A 14,499-nucleotide genomic window follows, 5' to 3' on the forward strand; every position below is an offset into this window, starting at 1 on the left:
TATATTTATATTGAGCATTAGTGAATGACAAAATGCAAAAATGAAAAAACAAAACACTGAGTCCTAGGTTGCTTTTTGTTACTACCAAGCTGGTAGGGCTGGCTGATGGAGCAAAATTAAGATCCTATGACTTGATTCTTTGGAATTCTGACTGTTGTCACTGTATAAACAAATAAAACAATCTCTGGCCGCTCACACAGTTTTTGTCCCTTGGACAGATATAATGTCTTGGCATTTTTCATATTCTATTATCAAAGCCAAGGTCTAGAATTTTAAGTGGGAAGCTGGCTCTGAAATCATCAAATGCCAAACAAAGCCCATCTGAAAGTCCAATAAAGTAAAATTATAGTATTGCAAAATAATAGAGTTACTGAACTAAATCCCCACAATTTGAAGATCTTTGCTATAAAGATGTTATTGTGCTGTGAGAAGGGAGGGGAGGTAGTTTGGGCCAGCTGAGGGCATTACTTTGATCCACAAATGGGGAGCTGAGGGTTCATTTTCCCTTTGGGGTTACCAAAGGAGGAAGAATGCTTGCTGGTACAGACCAGAGTATTATGTGGAGAGAAGCCTTTACTGAGCTTCTCATTGAGAGCCAAGCATCGAGTTAGGTGCTTTACATATAAATAGATATTGTTAGCTCCACTAATAGGGACCCAAAGTGAGATTCCAAGTAAGTGGCTGAATGATGACATGCCTAAGGTCATGGAACTTTTAAGTGGAAAAGCTGGGATTTGAAATAGTCTCTTCACTCCAAATCTTTTTCTGAAACTGGGTGTTCTGAATATTGAGGACACCACCAAGTTTTCCGTAAAGCTTGTTCATTGAAGTTTTATCATAGGTTTTAATCATCGGCTTTATATTTTTCATGACATCCAAGCAGTTTTAAATACATTGTAGAGAATCCCTTGTATAATCTTCCTTATACCTCTCAGACTTTGGAAAGTCTTGGGATATCTTTATAACTATTTAGAGTGGGTGTTAATAATTTGGGAATGTAGATGCTTGCTATTCAGAGTGGATTTATGATTGTTTTATAGAGGGAGTGAGCCTATTTTTCAAGGAGTAACATTGTATTGTGGTGTGTGCAGTATCTTGTGGGTGCTTTTTGGGTCTAAAAAACAGTTTTTGCTTATTAGCAGGTACCTTGAGGAAGTTACTGGGCTTCTCTAAGTTTCATTTGTTTGTGAGATGGCAATGACAATAGTTCCTTTAGGGGATGGTGAATAGCACAGTGCTGGGCACTTAAGTGCTCCAAAGATGCTAGCTGCTAGGGTGGATCTTACCATTCATGGACTTTTTAATTCTTCTCGATGTACTCCTTTTACAATCATTTCTACCCCACTTGGACTTGAGGGTGGACAGGAGTTGTAAATGTTACTGTTACATAGAGTCAGGTTAGAATCCCAGGCTCTGGGTAGTTTTACTTTGGATTTTTTTTTTTTTTTTAAAATTTATCCTGTATTTATGTATGTATGAACGTATTGATTTAAATTTATTTATTTTTTATGGCAACATTGGTTAATGAAATCCAATAAGTTTTAGCTGTGCATTTTAACAATAAGGCATATATATATTTACACTGTGTTCACCTCCCACAGTTAGGAAGTTTTTTGAAGTAGGTTAATTTTTTTGTTTCTTCTTAGGCATTTCCTCTCCTGTCTTTTTCTCAGACATCCTGAAGACAAAGATGTGATTCTTACATTCTTATCCCTACTCCAGCCCTACTCTTTGTAAACATTCCGAATCTCAATATCTTCATTTCTGAAATGGGGTTAATACTCATACTTCCTCTCAGGGTTATTATGAGGATTAGGTGAGAATACAGCCAAGTTATTTGTACTTAGCAAGGGATCAATCAATGTTAACTAAAAGAGAAAACAAACCTTAAACAGATGATATTGCCCTTCAGGAAAGGGAATTATTCACTTTACTTTCTATTGGGATATTTTTGTCAGATTCTTTTCATCTTGTACTTGTTACATCCTCATATGAAACTCTGTTATGTGGATTTTGGGGTGTGTGTGCCTCAGGACACAATAGTTTTCACTTAAGTTTGGATCTTGCCACAGCTTGGTTTACTGAGACAGGAATGGATGACTTCCAGAGATATCCAGATAAGAGCATCATTTCTCATCAGAAACATTTTAGCAGTAAATATTTTCTGAACACAAGAGTGATATTTTTTATTGACAGACTCACAGAAGAAAATACAATTATCTAGAATCTCTCCTCCAAGGGTTTGCTGGTATTAGTATTTTACTGTATATAGTTTCATGCCTCCCGACCCGCTTTTTATTAGGGAAATTTAAAGGTATTCAGAAAAGTAGAGAGAATAATATAATAAACACTTAGGTATACAATACTCAGACTCAGTAATTATTAACTCACAGATAATCTCGTGTCCTCAATATCATCACCTAGGCCTCCCCACCACCACCACCAATGTACCTCTTTTACTTTAGGGTGTATTCAAGTATTTATTTTTGGTCACTGTATTTAATTCTCCTTAGCTTTGGGGTTCTCTTCGTTAATTTTTTCATTAATTTGGAATCTTTGAATTGTCATCTGGGTAGGGGATTGAGGTAGGGGACTTTGGTGTGTAGGGTTGAGAGGTGTGTGGAAATGGGAAGAGTTCTTAAAACCTGGGCCTTTTCTTTTTTCTTTTCTATTCTCTCTCTATGTGTCTCCTTCTCTCCCTCCCTTCTAACCTCAACAGAATGGAGGGCCCTTTAGCTTCAGAGCTAGAAGCCAAGTGTAAGTTTCTGTAGCCATTCTCTACTGAACTGAAGATGTGCTTGGTTAATATATAAACCCATTTGTTCATTTCAAAATATATGTTACTATTGGACGTGCACCCAATGTCTTGGGCTCAATCTATAAATCTGGGTTATGATGATAATGTCGTCAGGGCTATTTTATTGATCAAATTTTGGAATGTTTACTGTGCCAAATGAATTCTTGAAGGTATCCTTTCTGGAACCCTCACAGGGAAAAGGTGAACTGGTAAAGGTGAGCTGGTAAAGATAAACTGATTTAATTCTAATTTCAATGCTCAAATCTGAAGATTTGCCAGAACAGAGTTTGAGGAAGAATAGTTTCCTCTGCCGCTTTATGTTTAGGCTTATTGTTTGCAGTGGCTGTCATTTGATGACTTTAATTTGAGATTGCAACTGGTAAGGCTAATAACATTTTTAAAAAATTAAGGAAAGTTAAAGAGTTTGTTTGTACTATTTTTTAAAAAATCATACATTTGTTTAAATTTTTACTGAGTGTAGTACTACTTTCCAGCTCTTTTGCTTATGAGAGCCATGAGTTTACATGCTTTTAGAAAAGAGAGCCACCCCAGTTCAGCTTTCCACCTTCTATTTTAACTTCTAAATAGCTTTTTTTTTTTTTTTTTTTGCCTTTGAAGGATAAAATTGTCTCTTGTTCTTTTGGAAGCATCCTGAAATTACTGCTTTATTTTTTTCCTAAGGGAAGTTCACACATTTTCAAACTATTCAGACAGTTTATAACCCATGCCTATCCTATTCCTAGGAGAGGCTGATGTCTTGAATGCACTATAGGCAGTGACTAGGTGGTGCCTTTAAGATAGTAAGACTGCCCTTGAGATAAGGGGCAGAGCAGCCTCTCAAAATCTTGAATGGATCTCTTTCTTAGGTCAATTGCTTTGGATATTTTTCGCAAAACAGAAATGTGCTGATGTTCCTGTGTATTATTGTGTTATGTTGGCTTAACCATTGGTCGTTTGGTATACCATCTGGAGCTGTAGGTTCCGATGCTGTCTGCTTCTTTCTCCTCTTCCAAATCTTTCTCCTCTTCCAAATCTCACATGGGACATAGGCACATGTAAAGGTGCTGACATCTGTTTCCTCTTGCCTCTGGAACCCAATGAAGACTCTGTTGTTTTAACTCTTTGATCACTGATTGATTAAATATTTAATCAATATACAATGAGTACCTATTTGTACCAGCAGTGTACCAGGCATTAGATACAGAAATGAATAAGGCAGTTCTTGCTCTGATGGAATGCATAGTCTGTTAGATATAACAGTTCTGTAAAGCGATAAGCATGTACATGTTTAAATAAAGAAACTGGGCTGTAAGGATACATACGAAATGGATAATAGGGGTTGGAGGGAGGAGAGAGAAGATCTTGTTTTTATTGTATATGTCTAGGTAATGTTTGAACTTGTTATAAGCATGTATTGCTCATGCAATTAAAGTGAAAATGCATTGTGATAGGTACAAGAAGCACATAAAAATACAGTGGGAATGTGATTAGTTCCTTGGGGAGCAGGGGCCAAGGAGCACTTTTGGAAAGATTTTTTTCCCCCCCGGGTAGGTGGGGGAAAGCTGGGAGTTGGGTAGAGGGAAAGCTTTTCATGCAAAATGTGCCCAAGAGGGACAAAGTAGCTTGTTTTGTTCGGAATTTCAGTAGTGACCAGCTTATACCTGTTCTTCAGGTACCGCAGCTTTTCTTTCCTAGGGAGTTGAGAGGTTACCTGTAATTGTATTTTCTTTTGGGAATATATTTGTCTAAATATATTTCATAGTTTTAAAAAGGTACCATACTTTCTGATTAGGTTTATAGTGAACCTGGGTAAGTTTTTTAAATTCATGATTATAGGTAAATTGTAGAAATGGACTATGGTTAACTTTGTTTCAATAGGAATATTATGTTAAGTTGAAATCTAGCAGTATAAGATTGTGAGAGCAGGGGTGGTGTATATGGTATTTATGAAAAACATGAACAATTAGGTTCTTTGGTCAATTGGAGCACTCTGAGAGCTTTCCTTTCTGGTCAATGAATTGTTAAGTTCATTGTACCTGTGCCTTGCCAAGTACACAGTTGCACTGTGTGTGTCTGTATTTTTCCTCATCTCTCTGAGCTCCTGAGCCCAAACAACTTTTCTAAGTGTAGCTGATAGTTCAGTGAAACCTAAGCTTGATCATTGTACAATTTCCACAGCAACACAGTAAAGATAATCTTGTCACTTGGAGACAAATGCTCAAGGCAGTATCCTTTCATTCCTCCCACTGATGGGAGAAAACTAAATACCAAGAAAAAACACATGATTGGGCAGTAAACAAGAGATTTTACCAAATTTATGGGGGATAAAGCGCTTAATTCTTTGATTCTCTGTACATGTCAATACTGTAGTGATATCATTCTGGAAGTTTCCCGAGTGTTTTCATTTTTCGACATTTCATAGATAAATGGTAGGCATATTAAGTGCTACACATACTGTGTGGTATTTCTTCCCCTTCCTGCAAAACATTTGCCTTTTGGAAGAATGGATGGCTAAAGGGATTAGCGATGGGGAAGTGAAGGCTTTCACATTGGTTCAGATTTGACCTTGGTCAGTGATGCTTGAAAATCAGCACTATTTAATAGGCATTAAGAGAGCCCACTTTTTGATCCACTTCCAGTGGATAAATATCCATAGTTCTTTAATGCCATAGTTGCGGAACTAATTGGCAGAATTAAATGATTTAAGAACTTTACTCCCCTTTTGCCCTCAGAAAATAGTTGGTTGTTGTTTAAATCAGAATCTTGGAGACTGCATGAATCATTTCTGAGGACCGGAGACTGTAGCTAGTTTTGCAGCTCTTACTGTAGTGGGGAGCTTCTGTACTTGGCATTGCTCTTAGTAGGAGGAATTGGGGGGAAGGGCTGTTTTTCCTTTCAATTTGAAATTCTCCCAAATTCAGGCCCACTCATCCAAGCCTAGATGCATAAAAAATACTGGAGTCATTCATTGCCCAAGATTCATTCCTTTTTTTTTTCCATGATCAAATAAAGGGGATATGAGTGTAATCTATTTTCTGTCTCCTTGATTTCCTTCCCTAAAAGAATTTCAGTGCATAAGGCTTTTTCTGACACCCTACTTCTAATTGACATTATTGACTTTTGCAGTGCAGCTCCAGTGAAATTAGTAGTGTTTTATGTTTTAAGCTCAGTAACTGCCAGTCATGATCACTCTGTATTTATAGAGCTCCCAGGGAAGGGTGAGTGCTCGGTGATGATGTATTACCTGCTAATTTGTCTGCTGAAAGATAGGCCCATATATTTAGAATGATGACAGATCAGAATATTTGGCTAAGTATATCAGTCAGTGTCTCATTTTTCAAAACATGAAAACTCCAACATGCTACTGTAAAAATGTTGTGCTGTAGATGGATTTTTCTTGCTAAATGAATTTCTGTCCTGGCTAGAGTCCTTCCTTCCTTCCTTCCTTCCTTCCTTCCTTCCTTCCTTCCTTCCTTCCTTCCTTCCTTCCTTCTTCCCCTACCTTGAATCTTCAGTCCTCTGTGTCTGAACTGAGAATGTTGGTCCTCCCTCCCCCTCCCTCCCTCCCTCCCTTCCTGCCATCTTTGTTATATCCTAACTTGGGTAATGAGAATTTCTGGCTGATACTTTTTCTTCCTTTGTAGGTTCAGTTTGTCAATGCGCAACTCAATTTCCTTTTTTTTGGTTGCAGCACTGGGCACTGACATCTTTACCACATAAAGAAGGTCAAGTACAGAAATCCATAGGTCTGATTTCCCTTTGTTCTCTCTGTCTGTAGCTAAGAGGTGTAGACAAGGCCTTCACTAAAAGGGAAAGGAAAAAAAAGACACAAAACAATGAGCTTTCTAATCCAGCTGAGAAGCTTTAGGTTGTTGGAGAAGCTAAAAGTGCCATTGGAAGGCTGAAAAGCAAGCTTCCCCTTGAGCAGGTAGAGCTGTTGCATGTTCCGGACGTCTCTGTGGACATTTATTGGGCTGTTTCTATTGCACACGGAAAGAATACAGAAATGTATTTCGAATGTCATCTGAACAACTGTCAACCAAAAGAAAAGAAAAGGAAAAGGCTCTCTTCAACTATTAGCTGCCAAATCTGAGATGCCACCCCCACCTCAGCAGAGACCTGGCTTGGGGACAGCAAGATTAGATAGTGAATGAATAAAAGGCATTCTCCATTGTAGTTCACCTCTATATAGAAAGTGATGTTAAAAAAAAAAGTATAAAGATGTTTAGAAATAAGCAGATTGGATTCCTGGTAAACCTATTAATGCTGTTACTTGGTGACATGTTACTGGTTACATGTTACTTGTAATCTAAATGTTTTAAAGGTTATTAAACTTTGGAGGTGATCATAGCTAAAGAGATAAAGATTCTCCCTTGAATCCTGACTAGTTTGCTTGTTGGAGACTCTCCCCAGCCTTCTGGACAGCTCTGCCAGGCTGCTGTGCTCCCGGCTCTGAGCTCTGAGCTGTGATTTGGTGGGGATAGGATGGGTTGGGTATAGTGTAACTAAAATAAGATAAAATGTAAGGAATGCTTCTGTGACTCAGCGTTTTTGAGATCCCACAACTCTCATGAGTTATGACTCTAAGCTAGTCTTTCAGAGGAGAATCTACAGTGTCACCGGTTACACCACATCAAGTGTTAGGGAAATGCTTTTCTTATCCCAGTCCCATCAGGTGGAAAAATATCCAGGGCTACTGAGGCTATTATTCTTAAGAATAATGTCTTCTCTTAGAAAAATTAGAAACTCTTTCTACCCAATCACCCTTAATACTCTTTCTGTATAAAATTACTTATATATCCAGAAAGTAATCCTTCTACAAATAAATAAATAAATAAAAAGCGAGGATTCAATGAATCGTGGTGGTGGGGGGTGGGTAGTGACAGGAATAGAAGCTGGGACAGAAAAATTTAACATTTTAAATTCCTTAATTTTATTTGCCATGGCATATTTTTGCTGTTGGTTCTATGTAGTCACCCAGTGGAAAATTACACAGTGGGAAGTTATGAAACTGGTTTTATCCTGGAAATGACAGTCATTTAATATAAGGACACAGCCCTTTTTACCAGCACAACTCTGCACTACGTTGTAAATATTGACGTGTATAGCTTTGTACATCTCTTCAACAGTAAATGTGATTAAATAAAGTACAAAATATTATATATAAAATATTCATAGAGTATATTGAAATTCTTTTGCCTGAGGTTACTCTTAATAATCTCCCCATCTGCCAGTAGTGATCCTCCTTACTTCTTGTCTCTAATCTCATCCCTCCCAATAAAAAAAACACAAAACAAAACTCCGAAATTTTCAACAGCATCTGAGAGAGTTAATTATAGTGATATGCAGCAACCAGGACAGTCTTAGCTGTTGGTCTGTCCCAAAGCCTACAGAAGGTTCTTATTTCATAAGCAGAGATAATTTGTTTCTTTCTGTGTGCCATATGGTTTTGCAACTGCAGAGATCAAACAGATTTGTGGATGTAAACTTCAGTTCTGTACTTAAAAAATTTTTTGAATTGTGTGGAGATTTTCATAATGTGCTCGGATCATTGATGCCAACCAGGTCTGTTGTAGTCAAGGATCTCTTGTCAGCTCTGTAAGCAACTGTGTATGGTGGTTTTTATTTGCCTTGGACTTTAAAGATGACTTTGGAAAGGAAACTTGGAACTCACATTGTTAACTGGAATGCAGTGATTATTTGATTTTTATAAAGATGATTAAAACCAGGAACCATTAACATAGAAGAGTAATAGTTCCAAGGCTACCCAGGTGGTCTCTGGAAAGGACTAGAGTTTTCTCTTAATCAGAGAACTTTTAATTACACTAATGTATTTTGAGATTAATTGTTTTGTGGATAGTCTTCAGAATGAAGAGTTTGAGTTTTTTGATTGCTATTTTTTAAACAATATAAGCGGAAGGATATAAGTGTGCCAGTGATTTTTCCCTTATTTTTTAATGACTCTGTATATGTGCTCTACTCTGCCAGTCACAATGAGTGTAATTTTTAATACAGTGCTTGGTTTATCTAAAGTAGATGCATATTCCTGGACCCTTTTTTCCCCCCAGTTATTACATTTAACAGTCCATCCAGATCATCTAAGCCATCTCCATTTATAGATGTATTTTTTTTTTTTTAAATAAAGTAGTCCTCATAGGTGGGGTTGAATCTGGAGGGCAGAGCAGGGACTGGAACTCAGCCTTATAGATGTAAAATTTGATAGATCCTAAGGTTATCCTCTCTGTTTCGATATTTTTTCTCCCATTAGCATGCAGTGAACTCCACAATCCTTAACATCTTAGATAAATATATCTTGAAGAAAGCCTTTAGGACCATCAGACCCAGATTCTTACAGGGTTTTCTGGGCATACCGTTTATATACCTCTCTGGTGTAGCAACCATTCCAGTTATAATAATTAATTGTTTAATTTTGGTTAACCTGGCTTTCCTGTTGCTTATCTGGCTCCAAAAACCAGGAACATTTTCTGTCTTGTTTTCTGCTCTGTTCCCAGCTCTTGGCTCATAATGTGTACTCGGTAAATATTTATTGAATAAATGACAGTATAGTTGGTATAAATCATGCTTACTTAGTATGTATACATATATCTTTTTCCCTTTTGCGAGTTTTCGTAGAGAACATCTTCCAAAGTAGCAATTGTGGCTTTTTAAAAAATGACTACATATCTTCTGCTTGTGCGTATTCAAAAAGATCTGGTGCCTGGGTATCCAGATGTTATTCTTTATTTTCATTTTTTTTTTAAACTTCAACTCTTTCATGACAGCTATTTTGCTATTTCCCAGGCTTATAATTCCAGAACCCATAGCAGGAATAAGCAGACAGTAATGAATTTCTCCATAAGTCTTATAGTATGTTTCATCTTTGGCATAGAGAGTAAGACCTGTGACTTCTTGAACAATACAAGATCAGAGTGCGAGCTCCTAGAAATCATGTCATCTAACTCTCCCTCACTTTATATCTGATGAAACCAAGGGCGCAGAGAGTAAAATGACTAGTTGGATCGGTTGGTTAGTTTGTGAGTATGGTTAAGAACCCAGTCCTCTGACTCCAAAATGGGACTCTCTCTGCGACAGAACCTTGGTATTTGGCAGAAAGGAAGTTTTTCTGTTTACCCAAACTTATTTAGGATGTACATGCATATCAGACACTCATGAATGACTGCTCCATAAATGTGTATTTTATACTCCCTCAGGCAGTGGTGATAACAGATATCCAACATTTGATAGCACAGAGTACTTTATCCCACGTAAATCAGGTAGAGGAGATACTCAAATTGAAGAATGTAGTGTAATGTATTTCAAAGGTACAAAGTGATTTGGCAAAAGGCTCTGTAATAGTAAGGTTTCTTCGGACCAGGCCTGTCACGGTGCCAGTATGTCACCCCTGTAAGAGGTATTGAACTTTGAAACAAATATCCCCCATCAAATAAACCCAGTAATTTATTCGGAGGGGGAACGTCAGATAGGTTAAGGTGGAATGCCAAAATAAAGAGGACTTTAACCTTACCGGAGTGCTTCTTCAGCATCTGCTTTGTTGTAGATCGCTTCCTCCCCCTACCCCTCACCCCCCACCGCCCTCTTAGGCATCTTTCATAAAATAGCTTGGCAACTGGAATGTCAACTTGAACACCACATACTTCAACCAGTTAACCAGAGTATGGTTTATTTAATGTTGCTTTTTAACAGAAATTAAAAGGGTCTCATTTTTTAAAAATGCTCAGACATATATTTTCAAAGAGTAAGAGCCAGCTTCCTTCCCTCACTTGCTTTAGGAACACAAATATTTCACATTACTTGTGTTTTAAAATGGAAACATAATTAAAGTATAAGAAATTTACATTTTTATAATAGACACAAATGTGGGGAACTTTCCAATCAAGAATGATTCTCCAGGGGCCACATCTAGGTGAAACCCCTTTTTCTGCCGCAGGGACCCTGGCTGTTAACAGTGGATTCAGGACAGGGTAAACCAACCACAGTGCCTACACCTGCCCTTAGCATTCAGCCTTTTAGCAAGAACGTAAGCAGTGGTCACGTTATCCAAGGCACACCAATTGGGACTCTTCACTGGGATTGTGCCACCTGAAGCAAGGAGGAAGACGCTGTCGTCTTCTCTGCAAGGTTGTATAGTTTCCAGCTCCAAGCAGTTTGCAGTCATGGTTCCAGCCTTGTGGAAACAGAGCTCACTGATGAAAATGATGCCAACATGTCTAAGTTTTTTGGAGTGGGCAAAACGAACATGAATTGCATTTACTAAGTGATATTCGTGACACATCCTTCAGGCAGTGTTTGTAAAACTACAGTGTACTCAAGAATTCCCTAGAAGTTTGTTTAAAAATGCAGATTCTTGAGCCTTCCCCTAGATCGAACCAGACTCACTGGCGATCCAGGAATCTGTATTTCCAAACAGACATCCCAAATGATTCTAAGACTCCTGAGTGATGTTGAATTGGTGAGAGCTTGCCTATTCAGTACCCGGCAGCTGAGGATGTTGGTTAGGATTAGATGCAAATTAGGTTTAGGTTTATTGCAATTAAAAAGTTAGGTTTATTAAAGTTAGGTTGAGAAAAGTGCTTTCTGAAGGTGAAATACATGGCCATATTTATTATGGCAAATTACTTGTTAAAAAAATTTTGTTTCCTAAAAATGTGATTTTTGGGGATGGGTGGTGGTGGTTGCAGTAGTCTGTAGCCATACACCTCCCAGCCCAGGTTTTCCAAGGTGGCTGTTGTCTTCTCTTTGGCTTCCTTCCTGCAGCTGTTTTTCTTTTTATAGCAGAGGAGCAGGCAGAGATCTATACCAATCTCTTTATTTAAAAAGTAGAGTCCATCAAGTTGTCTTTTGGTTTTCCTTGGTCATCAATGCCGATTATTCCTCTGCTCATTTATATTTGCCAAATATTGTCTTGATGCAAGGTAAGGAATGGAAAGAAGCCCTAATGCTAGAAGGTGTGACTTCTACCATGACTTTCTTCTCAGGGCTTACTCTTCCCTTTGTGTTTCTGTCTTTGAAACACAAAGCCTGAAGCCATGAAGGAATGTCAGGGTGGTATTTTTGCTAAGTATAATACCCTTGCTATCCTTTATCTCTCTTAACTGAGTTGATTTACATAGTTTTTATAGTCCCTATTATGTTTTCAGAGCCATCTTTCTCTAGGAGAAGACAAATGTGGTAGATAGGTGTTTTTGTCTGTTCCTTCTGATTAAATAGCCTGACATAAGTGATGGGAAGCATCTATTTATGGGTTTTAGCTTATATGATAAAACGCCGTACCAGGATGTGATTATAGTAGTTGTAGTAATAATTGTAGTAGTGCTAGTACCAATGATGATGTAGAAAAAATTATGTGTCAAGCAGTTTTAAGAGTTTTGAATACATTAACTTATTCATTTTTTTACAAAACCCAAACAGGTAATGTTGATTATAATCCCCATTTTATAGATGAGGAAACTATCAGCCACAGAAAGATTAAGTAACTGGCTTAAATTATTAAGTGGCAGAGCCAGAATTTGAAACCAGGTAACCTGTAACTAGATGTCATGCTGTCAACCCCACTATGTTATTCTGTCCTCTTACCAAATTAGCAGTTTACAGCTCCTGACTAAGAATTTGGAATTTGGAGGAGGGCTGGGTCTCTCTTCCTAGCAGTATGAACAGGGGCTAGGAGGTGGGAAAGTGCAAAGCCTGTGGAGTAAGTGATGTTCCTGAGGCTCCAACTGTGGGTACAAACTGATGAGCTAATGCTAATGAAAGGCTAGAAAGGTAGCTGGAGATTTCCTCTGATTGAGTCATTGCATGCACACAGACCGTTGCTCCCAGTGTAGCTCTGTGGTCTTCAAATCTTGTTCTGAGATCTAAACTTTCATCATAAATTTAAATTGTTTCAAAAGATATAATTTCAGGCATATTGTAAAAATTCACATTTAAAAATAAACTTTTTACATGATACTATTAAATATAGTTGATTTTTATTCTAGCCATCATTCATTAAAACTAAGTAAGCAAGCTCTTAAAATTGTTAACCTCGAACTCTTACTCCTTTTCTCCTCCAATTTTTATTCAAATAGTAATACATGTCCTTGTTTCAGAGTCTTTTGTTGATTGTCCTGTCATATTTATATCACAAAAATGTATAAAACTTAAAAATGTCTTGTGTCTATGAATGAGGATCACTCATTCCTGAAGTCATTGTTTAAACATTTCAACTACTAGTAGAACAGAGTTGGTTAAAAGAACATGATTACATTACAGATTCCAATAAATGATTAATAAAGTTAAAAAGTAAAAATATATCACTTTAACAATTTCTCTCTTACAAGTATGCTTTTTTCTTACCATGTTCATTTTTTAGTAGATGATAAAAGATTTGACATCACTTGTATTTTCTACTTTTCCTTTTTATGTATGCAGGCACTGAAAAAACTTGTTTCCCAAAGATGAAAAAGGAGTGTTAAAGCAAAGACAACCAGTTCTTTGGATGCTTTCTGAAATTACATGGCACCACTCACATGGTGATCTGTAATCGAAGATTATTTTAATGGCTGGCTAATGACTCAAAAATTGGATCCTCTCATTTTGTTTGAAGCAGACAGACTTGCAAAAGCATTTGTTTCCCTGCTTTTAGATACCTTTATTTCTTATACATGTGTTTGCACCAAGACCAGTAGTTCACTTCTTTGGTGCCCTGGAGGATTTATGCCCCTGGTGAGATGTGGGTGTGGCTGAGAACTGTACTCACTTGAGGAAGTGAGAAAAGGGTGACATTCTCAGGCATATCACTGTTAGAAAAGCAGGCATAGGGAAGTTAAAGACAGAGAAATTTCTTTTAAAAACACTTTTCCTGTACCCTACCTAAATGGTATACATAACCCGGTTTTAAGTTCATTGCTGCAGGCTGTAATATACCAGTGAGATTTTAAGTTCTGTGTGTTCAAGAATTCAGTTTTAGCTTCTAAAACTGTAGCTTGGGGCCTTATATTCATCCAAACTTACACAAGAAAACGATTTTCAAACCAAAATGCTATTTTCAGCATGAAAATCGACTGGAGAATCCATCTTAAGTTTAGATTAAGAAGATGATTTGTGGGGTCAGTTAGATGACCTTCAGGAGGAGGCTGGGAGAAGACTGGTCTGGCAGCGTGGGGGAGGGGAATTATTGGCTGTGGCCACCACCATATACTTGCTTTATCATTGTTCAGTTCCACAAAACCCTTCATTCCATGTGAGCAGCCTATTTGGCCTAGTTCTAGTTAGTTTATTAATTAGTTAGAAATAATTAAAATATATAGATTTACCTTAGACATTTAAATGAATATATAAATATACTCCATTCTTCGGTATCCTGAGAATCATTTTTTCTTTAAATATTGGTCCACTGTTGGAATCCTGAGGGTTTCTCTTGCACTAACCACACCCTCATAGATCAGCTATCTTAAAAGTGGAGCAAGAACTGAAGCTTATGATCCTACGTCAGAATCTTTCCAGATTAAAATTATGTTTATTTCCAGTTTTAAATCCTCTTTCCACAGTTGATCTGGCAGATATGAATTTAGATGCTCTCCTTCATTGAGTGTTTGTAAAGCATTTGCTTGAGTTTTTTAAAGGTAGTACTTTTTTGCCCTCATTTTAATGGCTTACAAGGCTATATAAATTACATAATTATGACTCCAAGTGCAAATAGCCAC

At 37.4% G+C, this 14,499-nt stretch overlaps 1 protein-coding gene across 1 annotated transcript in view; it reads left to right on the forward strand.

The window, feature by feature from the left end:
* Positions 1-14,499, forward strand: part of MLLT3 (MLLT3, super elongation complex subunit) — a 233,872-nt gene that overhangs the window by 42,524 nt on the left and 176,849 nt on the right. The gene's annotated exons all lie outside the window — the stretch shown is intronic.

Source organism: Pteropus alecto, unplaced genomic scaffold (assembly GCF_000325575.1).
Source record: "Pteropus alecto unplaced genomic scaffold, ASM32557v1 scaffold95, whole genome shotgun sequence".
In the NCBI taxonomy this organism is placed as follows: domain Eukaryota; kingdom Metazoa; phylum Chordata; class Mammalia; order Chiroptera; family Pteropodidae; genus Pteropus; species Pteropus alecto.